The following is a 13972-nucleotide window of genomic DNA, read 5'->3' as shown; positions in this document are numbered from 1 at the left end:
TGGTCTCTCCCAGGTTGATAGGCATAAATAATTAAAATACTGCCTATTTTTGAACTTTGGACAATTTTTGCTTAATTGTTTTCTGAACTTTCTGAATTATATACCCCTTATTTATCAGCATTACATTAAAAGGACTCAAAACATCATTTTCAATGTTTGTATCACAGCTCTAACCCACCAACGATCTTAATGAAATTCTGGTGGCAATTAAACTAGATTTTTATAGCTCACTCAAATAAGGGTTAATTGGTAGCACTCCTCAACCTATATATCTTTTGTTGCCTTTTCATCGGTGTCAAAAAGCAGGTTATTATCAAAAGTATTGCATCTTTCTGGTGCAGTTTGCAGTTTTCCTTCTGTTCAATTCTGGGTCCTGCTCATTGCTTTTTTCTAATGTCCTTAACACAGTACCTAGCAACAGGTACTATATAAATGCTTAACCCCTTCCATTCTGGATTCAGAGTGCAGATTGAAACACTTTTTTAACATAGCCAATGGGGGAGTGTATTTGACTATACATATTTGTAATAGGGTTTTGTTTTTCTTTCTCATTAGGGGTGTGGAGAGGTGAGAGAGAGAAAAGAAGGATTTATTTGACTGAAAAAAATTTTATTTAAAAAAGTAAGAATTAGCCTTTAAAATAAAACTGATATCTTCCCTACTGTAAACTCTGTATCTTCAATTTAACAAACTTGAATGTTCTCAGATTTTACTCTTCTTCTAAATATCCAGGAAGAATTCATAGTTCATATAAAAAATTGTAATATAGGACAGTGTAGATAATAGACAAGCACTTTTACAGAGTACATAGAGGTGCAAGAAATAAAAAGGTAGGAAGGAGTTTGGTTATGAAGGGCTTAAAAAGCCAAACAGAAGATTTTATATTTGAACCTAGACGTAATAGGGCGCTACTGGAATTGATTGAATTGGGGTATTATATGGTCGTACCTGAGCTATAGGAACATCATTACAGTAAGTGGATTAAAATAGTCCTGCTCTCAAACATTTCACATTCTAGTGGAATACGTATGCTTGATAAAAATAAGCTATTGAAATTTCCTGTCAGTTAACAAGCATTTATTAAGTACTTGCTATGTGCCGGTTTCCAAAGTAGATGAAGAAGTAAAAAGGACTAAGATGTGTGTGCATATGTCAAGGAAACAGAAATAAATATACATATAAAGGTACAGCAAACGAGGACAAATTTTGTTCTTTCCTCTCTGGCAAAGCAACATTGAATCATTTCCTTCCCAAGAACAAGTCGATGTGATAATTTTTTATTAATTGGAATTATATATATATATTTTAAATGGAAGTTACTACAATTATCTGTCTCTGGTCTCCACTCCTTGGAGAAGTTTATTCTCACAGTTCTCTTTTTCTGAATTCATAAACTTATATACAGAGATTTAAAATTAAAAATAAATACAATGTCTCTTTTATTTGTGCAGAGATAATCATCATTCATTGATGAGGAAATATCCTGAGTGTAGAAACCAAAGTCTTATAGTGGGGAGGGGGGGGAAGGGAAAAGAGAAAGGGGGAAGAGGAAGATAGGGAGGGAAAGAGAAGAATTTTTCATTCAGAAATATGGAAATATGAAGAGACTCAATGTTCATCAATTCACCAGTTTCACAGTTGGCACGAAGCACAGTAGCTCACAGTTCTCAGCAGACTTTGGTAATGATGGGTATGAAGTTTTCTCAGTACATGGTTCATCGGCAGTGCCCGGTTTTCCTCAGTGCTGCTCATGTCTTGTCCCCAGAAGTCCTAATAATAATGTTGATGGTAACAATAGCTAGCATTTATGTAGCACTTTTAAGATTTACAAAGCACTTTGCATATGTTATCTCATTTGAACCTTCCAACCCTGTGAGGTGCTATTATTATACCCATTTTATAGATGAGGATATTGAGACTGAGGGTAGTTATGTGACTTACCAAGAGTCACACAGGTAGTAGGTGTTGGAGGCAGGATTCAAACTCAGGTCTTCCTCTCTCTAAGTTCCATCCATTACATCACCTAGAGAAGAGGTTATAATTTATAGCCACTAACCTGTTAATCCTGTCACCAAGGAGTTAGCATGAACTAAGGGGCAATCTCACTTTTAGTAGCAAGGCATTTGAATTTGCTCTGTCTAGTCCTCTCTGAATCACCTTGGGACTATGGAGAGATTCAGAGACAGTGAAAACAAAGCAAAATTTTCCACAACTTCATATAAACACCTAGAGTATTTATATATTATGTGTGTTCCCTTCTACACTTAGCACAGTGTTCTACCAATAGTAGATAATTAAAGATACCTGATAAATGAATACATATATACATAGTGAGTATGTCTGAGCACTGTCCAGGCTCTTTGTTTCCCCATTGACATAACCCTTTGTTCATTGATGATGTGTGGTAAAAGCAACATATGATAATGGTAATAGTAATAATAATAATAGATAAGTAGTATTTATATGGCATCTTAAGGTTTGCAAAGTATTTTACAAAAATTTACCACCTGATCCTCACCACAACCCTCGGAGGTAGGTGCTGCTGTTAACTTGATTTTACAGATGTCAGAACTGATACAGACAGAAGTCACGTGCTCAAGATCGTGCTGCTGTCATGCATCTGATACTCAGTTTGAACTCACATTTTCCTGATTCTGGTCTAGTGCTCAATTCACTGTGCTCCAGAGCTGCCTGTCTCAGTATAGGCTGGGTTTGTTTTACCTTAAATGACAAGTAATAAAAGCTTCCTTGAGGCTTAATTAGTGTGAGGACCTACGACTTGAACCAGTAACGGTTTCCTATTAGCTTATGGTTAAAAGCACAGCACATGAAGAGTCAAAAATCCTCAGACTTGACACATGCTTCAGATCACATGCTGTAGCAAATGTAAAAGCAAGGGAGTTGCACCCAAGTAAATCCATGGGACCCATGTAGGCCTGGTCCAAAATAGGATGTCTTCTTGATAAGATGCAGACCTATCTTTTTCCTGAGTTGCCCTTATCATTTATTGATGATGATTGATTGATAATTGATGTTTAATGATTCCTGGACCAAGTAAAGGATTTTATACACCATACCAAGTTCCTGAACCAAGGGGAGCCAGAGCCGAGGAGCCATAATTCATAGAATTAGTGTGGAGTAACAGATTTGAATCTAGATCTTCCTTGGTATTGGGAATTACAAAGTCATTGTACTTCCAGAGAAAAATAGGTTTATTCTGTAGTCACCTCGAATGCTTTGCTCTTTAAGGGGAGTGCCACCCAGTCCCACCCAAATATATACATGTCAGATGTATTTTAGATGTTCCTAAGAGGCAGAGGTCTCTTGAAGAAGAAAACTGGGATTGTTTTGACTATTTATGAATATAGTTGCTTGTCCTTTGCATATTTTATTGGGTTAAATAAATTCTGTCCTATATTAGATATCTTGTTAGCTTGAGTACAAGCATGGGAGGGTTTTTTCCTTTTGTACAGAGACATAGTCATAAGTTAAATTGTGATGTTTCTGAGAGAAACCCTGGTTGAGGCAAAGTGAGCCAAATCATTCTTTTTCTCAGGCAAAACCTTAAATAGGGCATGAGCCAAAGGGATTTTATGAAGAAGTTGCCGAGTTTTAACATAGTCCATCTTAACCTGGAGCTTTGGTTCTGAGCCACGGGTATTTAGATAATGTTTACGTGATCCCATGATCAGTCTGGTCTTCTTATTGTTCCTGGAACATGCCAAGCACATTGTTGTTTCTCCTATCTAATGTTCCCTACGCAAATTCCATCCTTGCCTTTTCAAGTAAGATAATGCCAGTCCTCCAGGGATAAATTCCATAAAACTTTGTTCAAGTAATCTAGACCACAGTGATTTCACCTGAGCTGCATTAGGGCATATTCTCTACACTGCTCAAAGCACTGATAATGTACTATTATCTAACGGGTTTTCAAAGCTTTCAAATTTATGTGTATACGTGTATATGTGTGTGCTATATCCTCAACTCAACTCAAAAGATATTATATGCCCACTATGTGCAAAACATAACACCAGACATTGTGAATACAAAGACAAAAACATAATGATTTCTGTCCTTAAAGAGCATACATTTTATTAGAGTATATGAGATTTGAAACTCTCTTGCTCTCACCAATGCCAAAGTGTCCCAGTCTCTCTCCACCCCTCCCTTTACCCAGGGAATTGATCTACACCAGTGAGGAGAGAGTCCCATATCAATGGCCTTTGGAGACCCAGGTTACCTTCCTAAATTTAAAGTAATTTGAAGAGGGAGACAGCTAATAACTTGGGGGAGAGGGTCAGGAAAGTCTCCATACTTGAAGTAGCATTTGAACCAAACGTTCAAAGATAAGGATTCTTCTTAAGAGAAAGAGAGATTAGGAGTGAATACAGTTAAGACAAAGGGGACAGCAGCAGGGCAGTAGTCATCCTCTTTACATACTTGAGCAGCTCCTACTTGAGCGTTAGGGAAGCCTACCTCTCCATATCGGGGCCAAGAGTCAGGAAAAACTGAGTTCAAATTCAGCCTCAGACAATTACTGAGTGACCCTGGACAAGTCACTTGACCTCTGACTGCTTCTGTTTATTCAATGGTAAAATGAGGATAAAATGATCGCCTACCTCTTAGAGATATTGTGAGGATCAAATGAAATATTTGTAAATCACTTGGCACAGTGGTTAGCATATAGTAGGTACTTAATAAATGCTTATTCCCTTCCCATTCCTGAGCCCAAACACAAAGCAAGTCCACATCTTCACCTTAGGGCTAGAGAAGGAATATGGGGATGGGGAGGATAGGTATGGGGTACTCAGTAAGTAATAAAGCCCAGGACCACAGGTTTTATGGGGGAAGGGTAGAGTTGCACTTAGACTCATATAATTGGTTTATATGGCACAGGAAGGCAGATGCTAAGGACTGTACAAAAGTAGCTCTACCCACACCTACAGAAGCCACAACCCCCTCCTCTCCTCTAAGAAACAAAGGACACTAAGGTTTCCAGCATAGAAATTTCCCCAAAAGGTGGGGAGGTATTAGGAAGAAGAGGGCATGTCTATGGCAAAGATAGTCTGGGACTGCAAGAAAGACCAGGCCCAAGAAACCAAAATGATTTTTTTTTCTTCCTGCATTGTCACTTTACTTCACACAGATGCCAAAATAATTTTTCTAAGGCATAGGTCCAATCATGAAATTCTGCTCAGACACTTTCTGTTGCTCCCAATTGTCTATAAGATAAAATACAAATTCCTTAGCCTAGCTTTATTTAAAGCCTTTCATAACCTGACTCTAATTTAGCTGTCCAAGTTTGTTTCACATTATTGCCCTTCATTCACTTTGGGAGAAATGTTTATTTCTCTCTAGTATTAATAATTAAGTATTGTATTGAGACCAAGATTTTTTTCATCTTTTCTACTTCCTCATCCAGAAATCAACCAGTGTGGGAAATATTAAGCAAGACTTACCCAGCCAGAATCTAATCAGACAATAAAAGAAATTCTAAGTTTAGACGAATGGGAGGATTCTTGCTCATCGAGGAAAATGTGAACTCCTTTTTGTCAGACAGCTGACATGGTAATTGATATGTCTCTTTGACCATGACTTGGGTGATCCAAGTCAGGTACCTCCAGACCCTCACGGTAATTATGGCCTGCCTCTCATTATAATATTCATTTTCTCAATTGTTAACCAATCAGGAACACCACTCTTCTAAGGGTATATAAACTGTGAGCCCACCACCACAAGGAGTCTCTGGCATTTGAGAGTGCTACTGACCTCTTTTTATTAAGAAACATGTTAGTCTTATTAATAAAATGATTAAATTACCCAGAAGCTATGTCTCTTGAACTTTTTAAACGCCACAACTTGACATTCCAGTCAAACTCAATTGTTGCCCTTCCCCAATTTTGTTTTCATTTCCACCCTCTATGTGTTTGCCCAGGCTGAGCTGGGATTGCATGTTTTCCTTATCTTTCTCTTTCCCCAAAGTTCAGCTCAGACGTTACCTCCTCCATCAGTCCTTCCATGGTCTCCTCCAAGCAACAGCATTAGTTCTTTCCTCAAATTAATAATAAAATATTAAATAATAAAAAATAATAAAACTATGTGTGACTGAAGTTCATCAGTTCATATATAATACTGTCTTATGGTATTCATTATATATTAAAATATTTTCATTTATGCTTAACAAAAAAGATAATTCACATGACAAAATTTTATCAAAAAAAAAAAGGATTGCTCTGTCTTTAGAGGCATTGTGGTATAGAGATGATCTTGGGTTCTTAAAGGCTACCAATTAGTCAACAAGCATTTCTCTATTACCCATTATGCCAGTAAGGTACAAGTTCTGGCAGAATACACCAAGTTATTCTTTTATGTGAAGATTATCCCAAGGAAGCAATAGGAATTTGACCAGAAGCTTGACTAGAGGTTATATATTTTTGGCTCCATCAACGAAGAAATATCCTGCAATTGAATGCTATTCTTGGAAGGAAGGGAAAAGACAGGAAGTAGAAAAAAGATAGAAAGAGAAGTTCCATGTAAAGTAACGACAGAATGTAGAAAATAATTGGGAGTCTGCCTGCCAAGATATACATAAGATCTGTGTGAATACCATTGCATAGCACTGTTTATAGAAATAAAGACAGACTTGAGTAGTTGGGGAAATATGAATTATGCATGGGTGGATGGAGACAATATAATGAAAATGACTGCTGCTTAAATTAATTTATTTATTCAGTGCCATACCACTCACACTATCGAAGTATTAGTTTACAGAATTAGAAAAAATAATGACATTTACCTGGAGGTAAAAAAAAAAATAGGTCAAGAATCTTAAGGGAAATAATGAAAAAAAGTAGGAAGAAAGTGGGATTAGTAGTACCAGATCTCAAACTACACTATAATACACTATTCTCAAGACAAGGATTGGTTTTTAGGAAAAAATATCTTTGTTATCCCTGCACCTAGCATAGTGTCCTCCTTATATATAGTAGGCACAATTATTTGCTGAATTAAATGGAAGTGAATCTATTGCTGGAAGGGTTTTGATTTGTGTTTGTAAAGGGACATTATATGCCTATGAAATCTGATTTTTTAAAGTATCCTAGTAATCTGGAATGCTTATGTGCAGGATGGGTTAAAGACAGGAAAAATAAGAGGCTAGTAGCAATTTAGAGTTTGTCTTAGCTCCATCCTACTTCTCACATCACCCCCACACATGCAGACACAACACAATCAAAGAATCAAAGATTAGTCTCTTCTAAAAATATTTGAGAAAATATTCCACTCCATAATTTCCTTTCTAAACCATTTGTAAAGAAAAGTTAAAAGACTAGCTGCTGCAGAATTTCCTTCACTCTCATGTGTAAGCGTTGATTCTGCATGATTTTAACACTCTGTTTAATCACGTTGTCCATTCAGTACTTCTGAATCCCTCATGACTTGAAAAGTTACTTTTAAATTTCATTACAGCTTTATGAATTCTTAATCACTACTTAATCACTCAGGAGGCTACAGAATTCCCAGAGACAAGCTACTTAGGCAGTATTCAGGGTTGACTGACTTCTCTTTTTCTTTTTTATTGATATTTTTTAAATAAAGCTACCATTTCCCAATGCCCTTCTCCAACACTTCCCTCTTTCCAAACTAGGTGACCCCTCTTCCTTGTGTAACAAGGTCATAAAGCAAAATGAATCAACACACTGGCCATATCTAAAAACTTATGCCTCACTTTGTATCTATAATTAATCCACCACCTGTCTGATGAAGTCATGATTGGTGACTGAATTGACAGGAGTTCTTCAATTTTCTACAAATGTTCTTACAATGTTGATTTCCTTTACATTGTGGGAAGCCTAGTGTAAACTGTTTTCCTGGTTCTCTTTTTAACAGAAAAGTGAAAAAAGTATAAATTACTCTATAGGTACTACTATTAACTAGCATTTACTTAACACCTTAAGATTTGCAAAGTGCTTTACAGAAATCATTACATTTTATCCTCACAATATCCTTGGGAGGTAGTTATCCTCATTTTACAGATAAGGGCACCAAGACAGATAAAGGTTAAGTGACTTGTCCAGGGTCACAAAGCTAGTAAATATATGAAACTGACTTTGAACTCAAGTCTCCTGGGTCCAGCTCTCTATCCCTTGTGTTACCTAACTACCCCTAGGCTAATGATACTATCTGAGGTAGTCCATTTCCAAAGAAAAGGCCTTAGAGATCGTGTAATCCAACCTGCTTGTTTTACAGATAGACAAATGGTACAACTACTGTGTTCACAGGCAGGATCTAGTTCAATTTTGGTAATATCAAGATCTTCTGACTCCAAATCCTGTACGTAACATGCTGCCTCCCAGAACAGAAGAGAATAGAATTGACCCAGTTCAAACTTGGTTTTTACTCAAAAGAGGTAGCTAGTGCTAAAGCCACAAATACTTTGGTTTTGTTTTTTTGTTTTGGGGGGGTTTTTGGTACAAAGCACAACTGAGGGATATTTTGCTACATTATGGTAATTTTGCTGACTTCACTGTATTTCCAGTAATCCACAAACTAATGTTTGTTTATTCTCTAGTTGAGATACGTCATTGCAGAGTGGACAGACCTGAATTCAAGTCTTGCCTCTGACTTTACGTTGGTTGAGTTATCCTGAGCAAATCACTTCATGTTTTTCTATCCCCAAGCAATTTTCTAAGATTATAAATTGCAGAATAATTGCTGTTCTTTCATTGGTAAAGGGAGTTCCCCTTACTGGAAGTTCCCTATACCCATGATATTACAAATCTGGGTAAAAAAATTCTCTGGATAATGGTTTTGAAGTTTGTTTTGGTTTTGGTACTGACCTGTGCCCATGTAGATAATTCCTAAATGAGATATTCCCTACACGAATGAACCTTGGCAACTGGTCTATAACTCCTAGTCTCATAGAACCAATTTGCCCATAGTCATGCAGCTCATATATTTCATAGGCAGCACTTAAATCCTGGTCTTCTGACTCTAAGGTTTGATCTCTACATTATAATACTGCAAATCACGGATTATTACTATTTCAGAAGATTCACAAGTAGGGTTAACTCAAAGAGTAATGTAAAGATGTATAGTTACTATGCCCAGGCAACTTCATAGTGTAGCAGAAAGAGGACTGATCTGGACACAGAGGGTTTGAGTTCAAATCTGATCTGCCACTCATTACCTTTGTGACCTTGGACAAGTTACTTTCCCTCTGAGGGTCTCAGTTTCTTCATACATAAAATAGGAGTTTAGACTAAATGGTCTCTAAGGTCCCTTCCAACACTAAATTCATTATCCTATCATTTTTAAATGGCATAAAAGGCATCATAAAAGACATATATGACTAGAAAAGTAGGTTGGGCAATCTTGTAGCAAGAATGAAGGATAGGATACTTGAGTGCTACATTAGTAATCAAGATATAGCTCATTGGCTACATGCTTTCTGGAGAATTGATGGAAAGACATTGAATCACAGAATATAAAATGGACAATTTTGATTTCATATAATTGAATACTTTTTGCACAAACAAAATCAATACAACTAGAATTTAAAGAGAAGTAATTAATTGGGGAAAGTCTCTGCAACAAATCTCTGATAAATTATGATGAGAATTGATACAAATATAGAATGAGAACCACCCCCAAATGAATAAATGGTCGAAGGATATAAAAAGACAATTTTCTAAAGAGTAAATGTTAGAGGTCAACAACTATGTGAAAGAATTAAAACCATTAATCATAAGAGAAATGCGTATTAAAGTGATGCTGAGGCTTCACTTTACATCCTTCAAATTGGCCACGATGACAAATGGCACACACAAAAAAAAGATAATGTCCAAGGGACCATGAGAAGTCATATATTGATGAATTATTGATGGACTTATAAACTGATCCAATCATTCTGAAGAAGAAAATGGAATTATACTAAAAAATGTAGCAAAATTGTAAATACTTTTTGACCCAGTGATCCCCACTACTAGGCATATACTACAAGGAGGTCAAAGGCTCAGGGAAGGGTGTCATACAATATATCATCTCTTTTTATAATATATTCAGTTGTTTTTCAGTAGTGCCTGACTCTTTGTGACCCCATTTGGTGTTTTCTTGGCAAGAGTGGTCTGCCATGTCCTTCTCTAGCTCATTTTGCAGATGAGGAGCTGAAGCAAAACAGCTTGCCCATGGTCACACAGCTGGTAAGTGTTTGAGGTCATATTTGAAGTCAGGTCTCCCTGACTCCAGGGCTTGCATTCCATCCAATGTGCCACCTAGCTGTATCCTTTTTATAAATCAAAGTTCTATAAGGAATACAATCCTGTCATTTGAGGAGTAGCTGAAAAAAATTGTGGTATAATAATTTAAGAGAATGTTACTGTCACATAAATGACAAATATGAAGACTTCAGAGAAACCTGAGTAGACCTGTCTACCCTTCTGCAGGGTAAAGTGAGCAGGGCTGCAGGGAAAACTTTACACAGTGACAATAACTTAAAGAAATTCAACATTAAAAGACTTCAGAATTTTGAAAAGCATGAATCAGTCCTGACTTCAGAGTACTTAAAAGTGAAGCATCCCACTTGTTGGCAAAAAGGTGTGGTGAATACCAGGTAGAAAATAAGGCCCATATTTTCAGACATGACCAATGTATTGATTCATTTTGCTTGACTGTTTTTATTTGTTATAAGTTGGGGTACTTTGGGGTTAGGGGACAGTCACTGGGGAGGGCCAGACATTTTTAAAAAATAAAAGAGCATCAATAATTTTTTTAATAAAAGATATGGACAAGAATCACATGGAATAAGAAGGTATGGATGGATTATGATCTGTATTGTGGAAAGCAATAACCACATGGAAGAGCTCATGAATTATTAAAAATGCCAAAGTATCAAAATATGTTAATTTTGTTATGCAAGCCTAAGGTTTTTTTTTTGCATTTGACTCTTGATTTTTTAAGAGTGATATACTAAGTGATATACACTTTCACCTTTATACTATATTTAAATTAGATTTCACTGCCTATCCATAACTTTGAGATTGTATGACTGGAAGATGTGGCTCCTGCCACAGTGACCCCAGATTAAGTTTTATCCAAACATAGTAAATGTGCATTTTTTTTCTGAATCATTTATGTATAATCCATGGACCAATGTCCCAAGCTCTGGACTTATATGAACCCATTTCAGTCTTGGGTGTTTCTCCAATACTTTCATTTTTTGATTCATTTTTCTCCCATTCAGTCCTTCCTCTGGGAAATCTCAGAGCATACTTTTTGTAGCTCATAACTAGGTCTCCACTGATGTGGAGATGGTTTAAGGAGATAACCTGTTACCTATACATTGAAGATAACAATGCATAGGGAATACAGACCTGCTTTTATTTCACTCCGTGGAAAAACAGCAATCAAGCAATACAATTCTCTTCCCTTTCTCATATAGCCATATGTAATAATGGGAGTTAAAGATCTTCCCTGCCCATTAATAGGCCCCAGGTGGAGCCCATATGGGAAGCTTGATTAGGGGAGACTTGTTTTGTAGCAAGGTCCATACCTTTTGTTAATTAAGGAGGCACTGAATCACCAGGGTTGTGATGTCCTCCGGCTCTGTCAAGTGTATATGTACTTTCAGGCGAGGTTTTGCTTTGGGGCTTACTCTTTGGAAGAAGGCGCATGTGCCAGAAGAGTCTCTGGGTAACCATTAAGGAGCCCCCTAGCTTTGAAAACCCAGATGTTGGTGCTTCTCTCTCTCTCTGATAACTATATATGTGTGTAATGGTCAGACAGTTGCATCTGTCTGTTGATCTGTGATGTGTATAGCTTATGGTCAGACACTTAGAAGCCCTGTTGGTCTTTAATTCTCTGTTTATATTGTCTCTTTTGGTACATGTAATTAAAGACGATTGTTGACCCCTCAAAAGTTGCTTTCCTTTTAGAAAAGCAGATCTAAGAACCTGTGCTAGCAGGCCACCTTTGATGTGTCAGGGTGCTTGCTGCTATAGCATCCTTCCTAATGATGCTACCTTGAAGGATTGGAGAATTGAAGTCAACAAGCATTTATCAAGAACCTACTATGTACCAGGCACTGTGTTAAGTGCTGGGGATGCAAGAAAGGCAAAAACAGTCCCTGCTCTCAAGGAGCTTATAATCTAATGGGGGGACAACCTGCAAATAACTATTTACAAATAAGATATAAAGTGGAAATGGTCTCAGAATGAAGGCACTAAGCTTAAGGAGGACTGGGAAAGGTTTCTTGCGGAGCTAAGACTCTGTTGCTTTTATTCAATTGTTTCACTCGTGTCTGATTTTTCTTGACCCATTTGGGATTTTCTTGGCAAAGATACTAGAGTGATTTGCCCTTTCTTTCTCCAGCTTATTTGACAGATGAGTAACTGAGGCAGAGTTAAGTGACTTACCCAGGGTCACACAGCTAGTAAGTGTCTGAGGACAGGTTTGAACTCAGGAAGACGAGTCTTCTTGACTCCAGGCCCAGCACTCTATTCATTGCACCCCTTAGCTGCCCTATAAGTCCACCCTACGACTTTAGCTATGACTTAAAGGAAGACAGGAGATGGAGGTGAGAATTCTAGGTATGGGACACTGCTAGTAAAGATGCCTGCAGTCAGGAAATGCTAGAAAGTAGTAGTGAGCCAATGGAGTTGACCTAATCATATTTTCACTTTAGGAATATCAATTTGATAGCAGAGGATGAATTAAAGTTGGGAGAGACTTGAGGCAAGGAGATGAACCAGAAAACTATTCCAATAGACCAGACATGAGCTGATGGATATAGAAGAGATGTTATAAAGGTTAAAAACAACAGGACTTGACAATTGATTGAATATGGGGTGTGAAAGAAAGGGGTAAGTTAAAGATGGGTAAGGGGTAAGTTAAACAGCAACAAATATAAAATTATGTTTGGCTTTTAGAGCTTTTCATAACCTGGCCCCTTCCTAGCTTTCCAGTCTTTTTATATTTTTGTCCCACCCACATTCACTGTGATCCAGTGACACTGCCCCCTTGCAATTCTTAACATATGACACTGATTATATAGTCTCTGCCAGCTAGCCCAGTGAACCATGGTAACACACCTAAACAAACCCGAAACTATAGAAATGAACACAAGCTGGAACTATAGTGGACAACAACAAACCAGGGGTGGGGCCGTCCCTTCCAGCGCCATCTTGTTCACCCTTCCCTGCACCAGACTCAGTTTACCTGATGTCTGTCAGTGTGGCGTCCCAGATGGTGTGGCGGTCAGTGCCCCTTACAGGAAAGTAGGAAGCCTTCTTCAGACGGTGCAGGCAAGGTGACAGTTGTGGAGTTGGAGGGAAATGCTTCTGGGCTCACTGCTAGGGAATCTCCTTCTTACATGACCTTCCTTGTTCAAATAACTCATGGTGATAGTGGACAGCAAAGTCCAGCTTTTTTGCTATCCTGTTATGGTTCTGTCTTATTTTTCTCCTTTAGATGTAGGGTCATGTGCTCAAACTTCTCCCAAAAAAAGAACTGCCCAGGTACTCCACCTTCCCTCTCTATAAGGCTAGATTCTAGAACTTGGAACTCAGAAATTCTTTTGTTGGGTGTGTAATTACACTGTACCTCTTCCCCAAGGCACCTATTAGGAGCTCCTGGGGAGATGTTTACAGTCGTAGACTCCCTTTAATCTCTAAGTCTTCTTTTAACTGTGCTGCTCTGTGATTGTCTCTAAAAAGAAGCCAGAAGGGACAAAATGGCCTGTGGTCTGTAATGAAGTCTCCCTTTCATAGGCCTAGTCATCCTCAATCATCTTGGTTCACTGAGATTCATTCATCCTAAATAAGGTGTGAATGGGTCAAGACAGTGAACATGTCCACCTTTCTATAGAGAGAATGCAGAAGTGTCAAACAAAGGCTTTAGTTGTCTGTCAGCTCATCAAGCTGACCAAGGAACTCAACTGATCAAGCCTGGAGATGTACATAGTGCTATCAGTGACCAT

The 13972-nt window shown here is 37.8% G+C and overlaps 1 protein-coding gene across 2 annotated transcripts in view; it reads right to left on the bottom strand.

The window, feature by feature from the left end:
* The window catches only part of STX11 (syntaxin 11), a 96233-nt gene extending 82743 nt beyond the window's left edge, over nucleotides 1-13490 (bottom strand). The window contains exons 1-3 of one of the 2 annotated variants that reach the window (XM_072643519.1): nucleotides 13213-13490; nucleotides 1942-2023; nucleotides 1628-1770 (exon numbers count right to left, since the gene is read on the bottom strand). The gene's annotated coding sequence lies outside the window, so the exon portion shown is untranslated. The remainder of the gene's footprint in view (nucleotides 1-1627; nucleotides 1771-1941; nucleotides 2024-13212) is intronic. The other variant, XM_072643520.1, reaches the window with a different exon arrangement.
* Between the last annotated feature and the right edge of the window lie 482 nt (nucleotides 13491-13972).

This window comes from Notamacropus eugenii, chromosome 2 (genome assembly GCF_028372415.1).
Source record: "Notamacropus eugenii isolate mMacEug1 chromosome 2, mMacEug1.pri_v2, whole genome shotgun sequence".
In the NCBI taxonomy this organism is placed as follows: domain Eukaryota; kingdom Metazoa; phylum Chordata; class Mammalia; order Diprotodontia; family Macropodidae; genus Notamacropus; species Notamacropus eugenii.
The sequence above is the reverse complement of the archived record's forward strand: the minus strand, read 5'-3'. Positions and strand labels throughout refer to the sequence as shown.